Source organism: Jaculus jaculus, chromosome 23 (genome assembly GCF_020740685.1).
Source record: "Jaculus jaculus isolate mJacJac1 chromosome 23, mJacJac1.mat.Y.cur, whole genome shotgun sequence".
In the NCBI taxonomy this organism is placed as follows: Eukaryota; Metazoa; Chordata; class Mammalia; order Rodentia; family Dipodidae; genus Jaculus; species Jaculus jaculus.
In genome coordinates, this window is record NC_059124.1 from 3,053,452 (window position 1) to 3,064,231 (window position 10,780).

Genomic DNA, 10,780 nt, shown 5'->3' on the forward strand with positions numbered 1-10,780 from the left:
AGAATTCAGAGTTTCCCAACAGTGCTTGAAACTGCATAGAACTTATTTTTTTTTGGCCTGATATGACTGCTTTGTTCTGCACCTTTGAGGGGAGCACAGGATGCCTTCCTGATGTTGTATCTGCCAACCCTGGAGTTTTGGCCTTGCCTGAGTGATAGGCCTGCCGTTTACCAACACATCCACTGACCCCTCCCATCACACAAGGAGAAAAGCTTAAGCAAAGGGTCTGCTTTCTCCCTTTAAGGATGAAGTTGAGAGAGAGAGAACGAATACAGTATGCACGTACCACCCGTGCACCTGGATTTATGTGGGTGCTGGGGAATTGAATCTGGGTTTATAAGCACTTTAATCACCGAGCCATCTCTCTAGCCCAGGACACTTATTTGTGAGGAAAACAGAGGTAGGTTAAGACTCCACAGTGCAGTCATAGCAAACCTCCTTCTTGAGAATTCAACCAAAGACCTTTGAGCTGAATTCCGGTCTTTTCTCCATGTAACCAAACTCTGAAAACAGAACGGCCTTTCTTTCATCCACCATCCCAGTGTGCCCCACAGTTCCTATCCAAGCAGCATGATCAAGAAGGGGCATCAGTGGGAAGGGTGGATGGAATCTCACGGGCAAGTCTTATGTGATGGCATTGTGGCAGGCAGCAGCATCTGCTCTTAAAGTGGATGAGCTCGTCTGCATCAATAATTATGGCCAACATATTGGAAGACAGCTTCCCTAATTCACCTGCCTCATTCTACCTGAGGGCTCTATTTGAAATGAGCACCAGGGTTCTCCCAGTCATGTTGAGGTCAGTTACTTTGCCTTGAAAGTGTGTGCTTCATTTGATCAGTTCACTAAGCAGCATATGGACTTTGATAACACTTAAAAGCTCAGGACACACATACCACAGTAGTAAAATGGCGTAGCATACAATATCACCAGGCTAAATTCTGTGCAATTTGCTGCAACTCAGATTGTATGTTTTATGTGTGTTTAAATAAATGTATTAAATACACATGTGCATACATACACCCATATATATAACAGATCCAAGGCTGACTTGATTTGCAATGATCGAATCTGCTGTGTAATATGTGGTTCAGCTGTGATTAGGAGCTGAAATTTAGTACAAAAGGACAATGTAACAAACAATTTAGCTGTATACCCCAGAAGAGAGCACTTGGGGTGGGCAGGGTGGGTTGGTGAGACAATCTGATCAGTAACTTGATGACATGCTCCTGACCCCATGATTTCTCTGCATAGAGCGAAATAACTGTTCTTATATTGTCATTTTAACTGAACTGTCCAGGTTGCCCACAGGGAAAGAGCCCTGTCTCCCGCATGCAAACAAATCCTGCCTCCTTCTTTCCAGTTTGAGAACTTTGGATAAATCACTTTTCTGGTGTCTCAATTTCTTCATCTGTAAATTGGATGCAGTAGCAATAATTTAGAGGTCTGAGAGGCTTTTGCCAGGGTTTAAATGAGTAATATGATGTGTAGTGATATTTAGGTCAACTATGAACTTTATATATTATATTCATTCCCTAAGACTGCATTACCTTGTGATACTGTAGCCTTCTCAGTATCTGTAAGTCCCTCCTATAATACAGAAAGACAAAATCACCCAAGGACTCATTTTCTATGGATGCATCTCTGTAGTTAAGGGATGTGTTTGTAAAGTCCTTTGTATTTGTAAAATATTTAGGATAATATCTGGCACATTATAATTGACATTTAGACATTTAGCTAGTTATGGGTATTGAAATTTTGGTAGACAACAAAATTGTGTGTTTGTTTTTATTTTATTTCAGCTTTTTTTCCTGGGGGGGGGGTGTTGAGGTAGAGTCTCACACTAGCCCAGGCTGACCTGGGCTCTGTATTCTCAGGGTGGCCTCGAACTCTTGGTAATCCTCCTACCTCTGCCTGCTTAGTGCTGGGATTAAAGGCATGCGCCACCAGGCCTGGATATTTTATTTAGTTTTTTTTTAAATTACTTTTTAAATTTTTTCGAGGTAGGGTGTTGCTCTAGCTCAGGCTGACCTGGAATTCACTCTGTATTCTCAGGATGGCCTTGAACTCTTGGCAATCCTCCTACCTCTGCCTCCTGAGTGCTGGGATTAAAGGCATGCACCACCATGCCCAGCTATTTTATTTAATTTTTTTAAAAAATATATTTTTTTTTTTATGAGAGAGACAAAGAGTCAGATAGAAAGGGACAGACAGGTAGACACACACACACAGAGTGAGTATGGGTACACCAAGGCCTTCTGCCTCTGCAAATAAACTCCACTTACATGTGCCACTTTGTACATCTGGCTTGTATTGGGGAATAGAACCAAAACCAGCAGGCCTTGCAACCAAGTGTCTTTAATTGCTGAGCCATCTCTCCAGCCCACTAGTTGTTTTATTATTATTATTATTTGTAATATTTATTTGTGTGCAAGCAAATAGAGAGGGAATAGAGTGAGAAAGAATGAAAGGGGGTGGGGGGAATGGGCATGCCAGGGCCTCTTGCCACTGCAAACGTGTGTCACTTTGTACATCTGGTTTTTTTTTTTAATTTTTATTTATTTATTTGAGAGCGACAGACACAGAAAGAAAGACAGATAGAGGGAGGGAGAGAGAATGGGCCCGCCAGGGCTTCCAGCCTCTGCAAACAAACTCCAGACGCATGCGCCCCCTTGTGCATCTGGCTAACGTGGGACCTGGGGAACCAAGCCTCGAACCGGGGTCCTTAGGCTTCACAGGCAAGCGCTTAACTGCTAAGCCATCTCTCCAGCCCTACATCTGGTTTTATATGGGTACTGGGGATTCAAACCAGTACCTTCAGGCCTTGCAAGCAAGTGCTTTTGACCACGGAACCATCTCTTCCACCCACTACTTTTTTATTTTTATTTTTAGAATATTTTACTTATTTATTTGAGAGAGGGAGAGAGAAAAATAGGGAGAAGGAGAGAGAGACACACACACAGAGAATGGGCATACCAGGGTCTCTAGCTGCTGTAAATGAACTCCAGACACATGCACCACCGTGTGCACCTGGCTTATGTCAGTCCTAGGGAACCAAACCTGGGTTCTTTGGTTTTGCAGGCAAGTACCTTAAATCCTGAGTGGTGGGAATAAAGACCTATGCCACCATGCCAGGCTAATATCATTTTTTTGTTTTTATGGTGATGTGTTTTCCTCCTCCCCCAGGCCTATGGTAACCACCATTCTTTCTTTGTTTCTAGGCTTTAACTATAGTAGATACTGTATGTAAGTAGAGTCATGTTGTATTGATCTTTTCAATACTGGCTTATTTGACTTAGCATAATGTCTTGTAGCATAGGACAGGATTTCTTCCTTTCTTTTAAAAAAATATTTCTATTTATTTGCAAGAAATGAGTGAGAGACAGAGAGAATGAGCACACCAGGGTTCCCAGCTGCTGCAAGTGAACTCCAGACACATGTGCCACCTTGTGTATCTGGCTTGATGTGGGTCGTGGGGAATCGAACTCCAGTCTTGGGCATTTCAGGTAAGTGCTTTAACCACTGACCCATCTCCCAAGCCCTCACTGACCTTCCCTCCCCACCCCCCACTGGAGGTAGAGTCTCACTCTAGCTCAGGCTGACCTGGAATTCACTATGTAGTCTCAGGGTGGCCTCCAGTTCACACTGATCTTCCTACCTCTCTGCCTTCTGAGTGCTGGGATTAAAGGCTTGAGCCACTACACCTGGCTTTGGTTATCCCTTTTGAGAAAGTTTTACTGTTTACTCCCCAAATGGCTGCACCATATGTTGCACAACAGCTCACAGAGGTCCTGGTTTCTCCATCTCCTTTCTGGTACTTGTTATTTGTTTTTATGTGACTGTCTTAGTTGGTGAGTGGAAATGACCTATTGTTACAGCTATTTCATTTCTTACCAATTAGCTAGAAGAAACGCCTCTTTCCTTCTGGCTCTTACCACTATGCCTTAAGCAATTCTGATCTTGTTTTTTTTTTTTTTTTTTTTTTGTGTGTGTGTGTGTGTGTAGTGGGGGAAGGTTTTGAGGTAGGGTCTCACTCTAGCCCAAACTGACCTGGAATTCACTATATAGTCTCAGGGTGGCCTCAAACTCATACTGATCCTCCTACCTCTGCTTCCAGAGTGCTGGGATTAAAGCCCTGTGCCACCAAGCATGGTTTACAGTTCTCATCTTGAGTTAAAATTGTTTAAAACGTGAAGACACTGGAATTAGTCTCAAAACTTCTCATGAGGACGTGGGCTAACCTCTGAGTAAACAGGTCTGAAAGCGCCAACCAAACCAGTGAGGGTTTTTTTTTAAATTTTTGTTTATTCTTATTTATTTGATAGAGGAAGGGAGAGAGAGAGAGAGAGAGAGAGAATGGATGCGCCAGGGCTTCCAGTCACTGCAAATGAACTCCAGATGTGTGCGCCCTCTTGTGCATCTGGCTGACGTGGGTCCTGGGGAATCGAGCCTCAAACCGGGGTCTTTAGGCTTCACAGGCAAGTGCTTAACCGCTAAGCCATCTCTCCAGCCCAGTGAAGGTTTTTAAAAAATGACATTTTTTCAAGTACAATTTGCCTTTGTTGACTCCTGTCCCTCCTCCTTCCCTTCCCCTCCTCTTCTCCCCAGTTCCCTCTCCTCTGTATTTTCCTCATCCTGTTTACATGTCATAAGTATCCTTTTGTACCCCCCACACTTCCAGATCATCTCTTTTTTAATTTTATCTTTATTTACTTGACAAAGAGAAAGAGGAACACACACACACACACACACACACACACACACACACACACACAGAGAGAGAGAGAGAGAGAGAGAGAGAGAGAGGGAGAAAATGGGTGCACCAGGGCCTCCATCCGGTGCAAATGAGCTCCAGACGCATGCATTACCTTATGCATCTGGCTTAAGTGGGTCCTGGGGAATTGAACCTGGGTCATTTGGCTTTGCAGGCAAACGCCTTAATTGCTAAACCATCCCTCCATCCCTAGACCATCTCTTTATATTCCCTTTCTGTTACAGGTTGATGCCAGGTGTTTTCATCCATCATTCTCCCACTTGCTCACTGACTCAGTGTCTCTCACTTAAACTCAGGTTCACCAATTTGTTTAGTCTAATTAATCAGCTTATTTTGGGGGTCCCCATCTCTTCCTTTCTAGTGTTGGGATTATAGGTGGAATATGTGTGTGTGTGTGTGTGTGTGTGTGTTTGGTTTTTCGAGGTAGGGTCTCACTCTAGCCCAGGCTGACCTGGAATTTACTATGTAGTCTCCAGCTGGCCTCAAACTGATAGCAATCCTCCTACCTCTGCTTCCCCAGTGCTGGGATTAAAGGTGTGAGCCACTATGCTGGTTTAAAATATTTTATTTTTATTATTTATTTATTGTTTGAGAGAAAGAGGGATAATGGGCACACCAGGGCCTCCAGTCACTGCAAATGAACTTCAGACACATGCATCACCTTGTACACCTGGTGTTACATGGGTCCTGGGGAAATGAATGCAGATCCTTAGGTTTTATAGACAAGCAGGCACCTTAACTGTGGAGCCATCTCTCTCCAGCCTGTTTTTCCTCATTTTTTTTAAGGCACAGTTCAAGTTATAGCCATAGAATCTGCAATCATTTACTGTAAGCCAGGCTGGTTTCCAGGGACAAGTTCATGTCACTCTCAAGATAAGCTTCTAAGAGTTTCTAAGATCACCTACATTGCGCAGATGAAGAAAACTGAAGGGCTGAGCGAACTGGAGAAAAGTCAGGATGTCACAGCATCTGCATCCATCACTAGGCTGAGTTCAGAAGTCCAGATCTCAAGCACGGCACTGCTGCTCAGACCAGGAACCCAGCGGGGCCTCCACCTGCCCCTGCTGGAATTCAACGCCACGCTCGGCTAGGGCACGCGAGGCCCGGGTCCCACCTGCACTCTAGACAACAAAAAGTGGTTCTAGCCGCCAGTGGCTTGTCATCTAGGAATTGCTGTGTGTCCTCCAAGTCCCAAAATCTCACGATGGTCCTGATGATCTGATATTTGTTTTTTTTTTTTTTGCCACCTTGTGTGCATGTACGACCTTGTGTGCATGTACAACCTTGTGCGCTTGCATCACCTTTTTTTAAAATTTAATTTTTATTAACATTTTCCATGATTATAAAAAAATCCCATGGTAATACCCTCCCCCCTCCCCACTTTCCCCTTTGACATTCATGATATTTGAACATTACTACTCATGCACATTATTTCTCCTCCAAAGCACTGTGAGTGCCTTTGCCGGCAGGCCCTCTTCCTCTCTGTAAACCCAGACACACGTTTTACCGAGTCAGGTGAACCCCATGCTCGGGTCAGCTTGTTCCACCGTCCCCATGGAACTTTCCACACGATGTTCCTCTGTGTTCTCACCATGAAACCTCAACTCACAGGAAACCTGAAAGTTTTCATCTGCAGCACCTAAAAATAACAGCTAATTTTTATTGTGAATTTACATATTCTAGGGATTTCATAAAAACATACTAATTTAAAACGATAATCTGCTAATGGAAAACATACTTTTATCTTTTACACAGAGGACAAAAACGCCCGGGGCATTGTGAGTGTAGTCACTTGCCCATGGTTATCTAATTATTTTTGGCAGAAGCAGGGTTTGTAGACGTGCTTTGGACTGCTTTCGTTTCGATCACTGCCCTCCCTATTCTGTGCAAACTTATAATAGATTTTTTGTACTATTGGCACCAGGTTAGAATTTTCTAGTATTGTATTATAAGCGGTCTTGTTTATTATTATTGCTGCTGTTGTTTTTGTTGGCCTTTCCAGGTAGGGTCTCACTGTAGCCCAGGCTGACCTGGAATTCACTCTATACTCTTAGGGTAGCCTTGAACTCACAGCGGTCCTCCTGTCTCAGCCTTCCAAGTCCTGGGATTAAAAGCATGCACCACCATGCCAGGCTATAGTCTTGCTCTGGTTATAATTTTAAAGGAGGGATCAATTTTTGAACTCTTCAATTGCCAAGTACCTGAATCACTGAAAAGATATTCAAGAAATGCTTGGCCTGGCAGGAGAAACATTCGCTAATCTGTATCCATATGTAAGGGAAGAGATCAGATAGCCTCTTTCTTTAGAAGTTTGTAGTTCAGTTTCTTTAAAGTGTCTCTAAGTGGAGACTGACTATGGGGTTTGGAATGCAGCGTGGTTTGCCCCTGGTCAGGTGCCTGAATGGCTGCTCCTATGGGCTTTGGAGCTTGGTTCTGCTGGGTAGGCAACAGAATCAGGAAGGCACAGAAACACACTGGTCTGTAGGCTAGTACCCTGGCTCAGCCCATTTTTCAGAAACTGCCCAGACTGGAGGAGGAGACCCCAAGGCTTGTGAGTGTTTTAATCCTGTCAGGATGGCTTTCTCATTTACTGCCAGGCCTACCTTTAATAATGATGTCAAAATCCAGTGAATGCAATCAAATTAATGTCACATATTTTCCAGAAAGAATATGAAAAGGTTTTTCTGCTCTAATTGCATAAAGCCCACAATAATGTTCTAGTCTGTTCTTCCTTCCTCCTTCCCTCCCTCTCTCCCTTCCCTTTTCCCTTGTGTTATACTGGAAATTAAACCTAGGACCTTGCACATGCTTGGCAAGCACCCTACCACTAAGCTTCATCCCCAGTACTTTCTTTTTAGAAAATAATAGACAAGGAGCTGAGTGTGGTAGCACACACCTTTATTCTCAGCACTCAGGGGGCAGGGGTAGGAGGATTGCTATGAGTTTGAGGCCAGCCTGGGACTACAGAGTGAGTTCCAGGTCAGCCTGGGCTAGACTGAGGCCCTACCTTGAATAAAAACAAAAACAAAACAAAACAAAACAAAATAAAATAAAATAATAAACAAATGAAACCACAGACCCACGACCAGAAATGAGTTAGTAATTTAATAACAAATACATTTTTCTTACCTTCTGTGTGTCAGATTCTATGTTAGGTGTCTGGAAAATTCCAGGGGAAACAATAGAAGCAAACTTGTATTTTTAGAAGAAGGGTAAAGATAATACTAGCTCTCCTTGTCCTCAGAAGAGACTAAGTGCTATATGATCCCCATAAACAGAACTGCTACCAATAGACTAAAATTGTAGGAAGGGCTGGGCGTGGCGGCGCACACCTTTAATCCCAGCACTGAGGAGGCAGAGGTAGGAAGATCACCATGAGTCTGAGGCCACCCTGAGACTACATAGTGAATTCCAGGTCAGCTTGGGCTAGAGCAAGACCCTACCTCGAAAAACAAACAAACAGGGCTGGAGAGATGGCTTAGTGGTTAAGGCACTTGCCTGCAAAGCCAAAAGGACCTCAGTTCAATTTCCCAGGACCCACGTGAGCCAGATGCACAAGGTGGCACATGTGTCTGGAGTTCATTTGTAGTGGCTGGAGGCCCTGGTGCACCCATTTTCTCTCTGCCTCTTTCTCTTTTAAATAAATAAATAAATTTAAAAATAAAATAAAATTGTAGGAAGGTATAGTTTAGTTATTGGGAGAAATAATTGTCTACAGACACATTATTCTATTCAAGGCTTTGAGCCTGGGCTAGAATGAGACCCTATCTCAAAAAACCAAAATTAAAAAAAAAAAAAGATATTGAGTTCCCTATCCTCAAGGATGTTACATGAGGGTGGTCTACTTAGCAAAAGTGCTAGGATGTTGGACTGATCTGGATGCATCACAACATTCCTTCCTACCTTGAGATCATGTGATTTTTTTTTTTCCGAGATAGTGACTCTGTAACCCAGGCTGACCTGGAATTCACTATGTAGTGTAAGACTGGCCTTGAGGTCACAGCTGAGATTAAGGTGTGGGCCACCATGTCCAGAGTGGTTTTATAACATTTACCCATACATTAAAAAAGCCCAAGGGTAGGGCTGCAGGGATGGCTTAGCAGTTAAGCTGTTTGCCTGCCAAGCCAAAGGACCCAGGTTCCATTCCCTAGAGCCCACATTAGGCAGATGCACAAGGGGGTGCACATATCTGGAGTTCCTTTGCAGTGGCTGGAGGCCCTGGAGCACCCATTTTCTCTCTCTCTCTCTCCCTCTTTCTCTGTCAAATAAATAAATAAATAAAAATAAAGCGTAAAAAAAAGCCAAAAGGTAAAAATATTATATTAATCTAACAGGACCATAATGACTTAGAATAAGTAACCTATAGTGGTGACCTTACGGTTTCATTAGCTCTCTCACCGTAGAGGCCTGGTTCTTTTTTGGAGCGCTCAGTGCCAGTTACTCAACCACACTCAGTGGCCCAAGAGAGCAGCGCATGTCCACCTCCAGGCAGGGAGCTGCTTGCTCCACTAACCCAGCGCAGTGGTCACCCAGCAGCTGCTGTGGCCCGAGGGCCTGCAGAAACCAAGGCAGGAATACCGCGCTGCCAAATCTAGAGGGCCGTCTTACACAATGTCCTATTTTCTGGTGGTCAGAAGCAAGTCAGTATGGGAGGAAGCAGGCTGCTTTGCCGTTTGACTATCCTGACTCCTTATTCTAGCTCTTGTCATGGTCTTCAGAGATTCACATAGTATTATTATTAATATTATTATTGGTTTTTCTAGGGAGGGTCTCACTCTAGTCCTCCTACCTCTGTCTCCCAAGTGCTGGGTTTAAAGGTATGTACCACCACACCCAGTTGTATTATTATTTTTTTATTAGCATACAAAGAACTAGATTCATTTGATGTTTCTAAAACAAATTTGTTTCTTTCTCCCTCTCTTCTTCCCGCCCATCATGGCCTCCTTTGTGCTTGCTTTTTTTTTTTTTTTTTTTTTTTTTTGGTTTTGGTTTTTCAAGGTAGGGTCTCACTCTGGCCTAGGCTGACCTGGAATTCACTGTGGAGTCTCAGGTGGCCTCGAACTCACGGCAATCTTCCTACCTCTGCTTCCCAAGGGCTGAGGTTAAAGGCATGCGCTACCACGCCCGGCTGGTTTTGGTTTTTTGAGGAAGGGTCTCACCCTAGCTAGGCTGACCTAGAATTTACTCTTTTTTATTTTTTTATTTTTTGAGGCCACCCTGAGACTACCAAGTGAATTCCAGGGCAGCCTGGGCTGGAGCGAGACCCTACCTTGAAACCCACCCCCTCAAAAAACAAAATTCTTTTTCAAGATAGAGTCTCACTTTAACCCAAACTGACCTGGAACTCACTCTGTTGTTCCAGGCTAAAGTCACAGCGATATCTGACCCATGCCTCAGGACAGCTGGGATTAAATGGTGCAGTACCACACCAGGCTTCAGATCATCTTATTTATATGGGTACAAACATTAAACATTGAGATCCTTATGTGATTTTTGTCTTTCTGGGCCTGAGTTATGTCACAAACATATTTCTCCAGTTCTATTCATTTTCCTGCAAATTTCATGAGTTAATTTCTCTTTTCTGCTGAGTAAAATTCCATTGTGTATGTAGTACCTTGTCCTTATACAACCCTCAGTTGAAGGACATCTAAGTTGGTTGTATTCTCAGCTGTTGTGAATACAGCAGCAGGGAAGATGGGTGTACAAATACCTCTGTGCGACACAGAGTCCTTTGGGTATATGCCCAGGAATGGTATGACTGGGTCACATGGTATTTCAATTTTAAAAATATTTTATTTAGGGCTGGAGAGATGCCTGTGAAGCCTAAGAACCCTGGTTCGAGGCTCGATCCCCCAGGACCCTCATTAGCCAGATGCACAGGGGGTGCACGCGTCTGGAGTTCGTTTGCAGTGGCTGGAGGCCCTGGCACGCCCATTCTCTCTCTCTCTGCCTCTTTCTTTCTGTCACTTTCACATAAATAAATAAAAATAAACAAAAAAATTAAAAAAA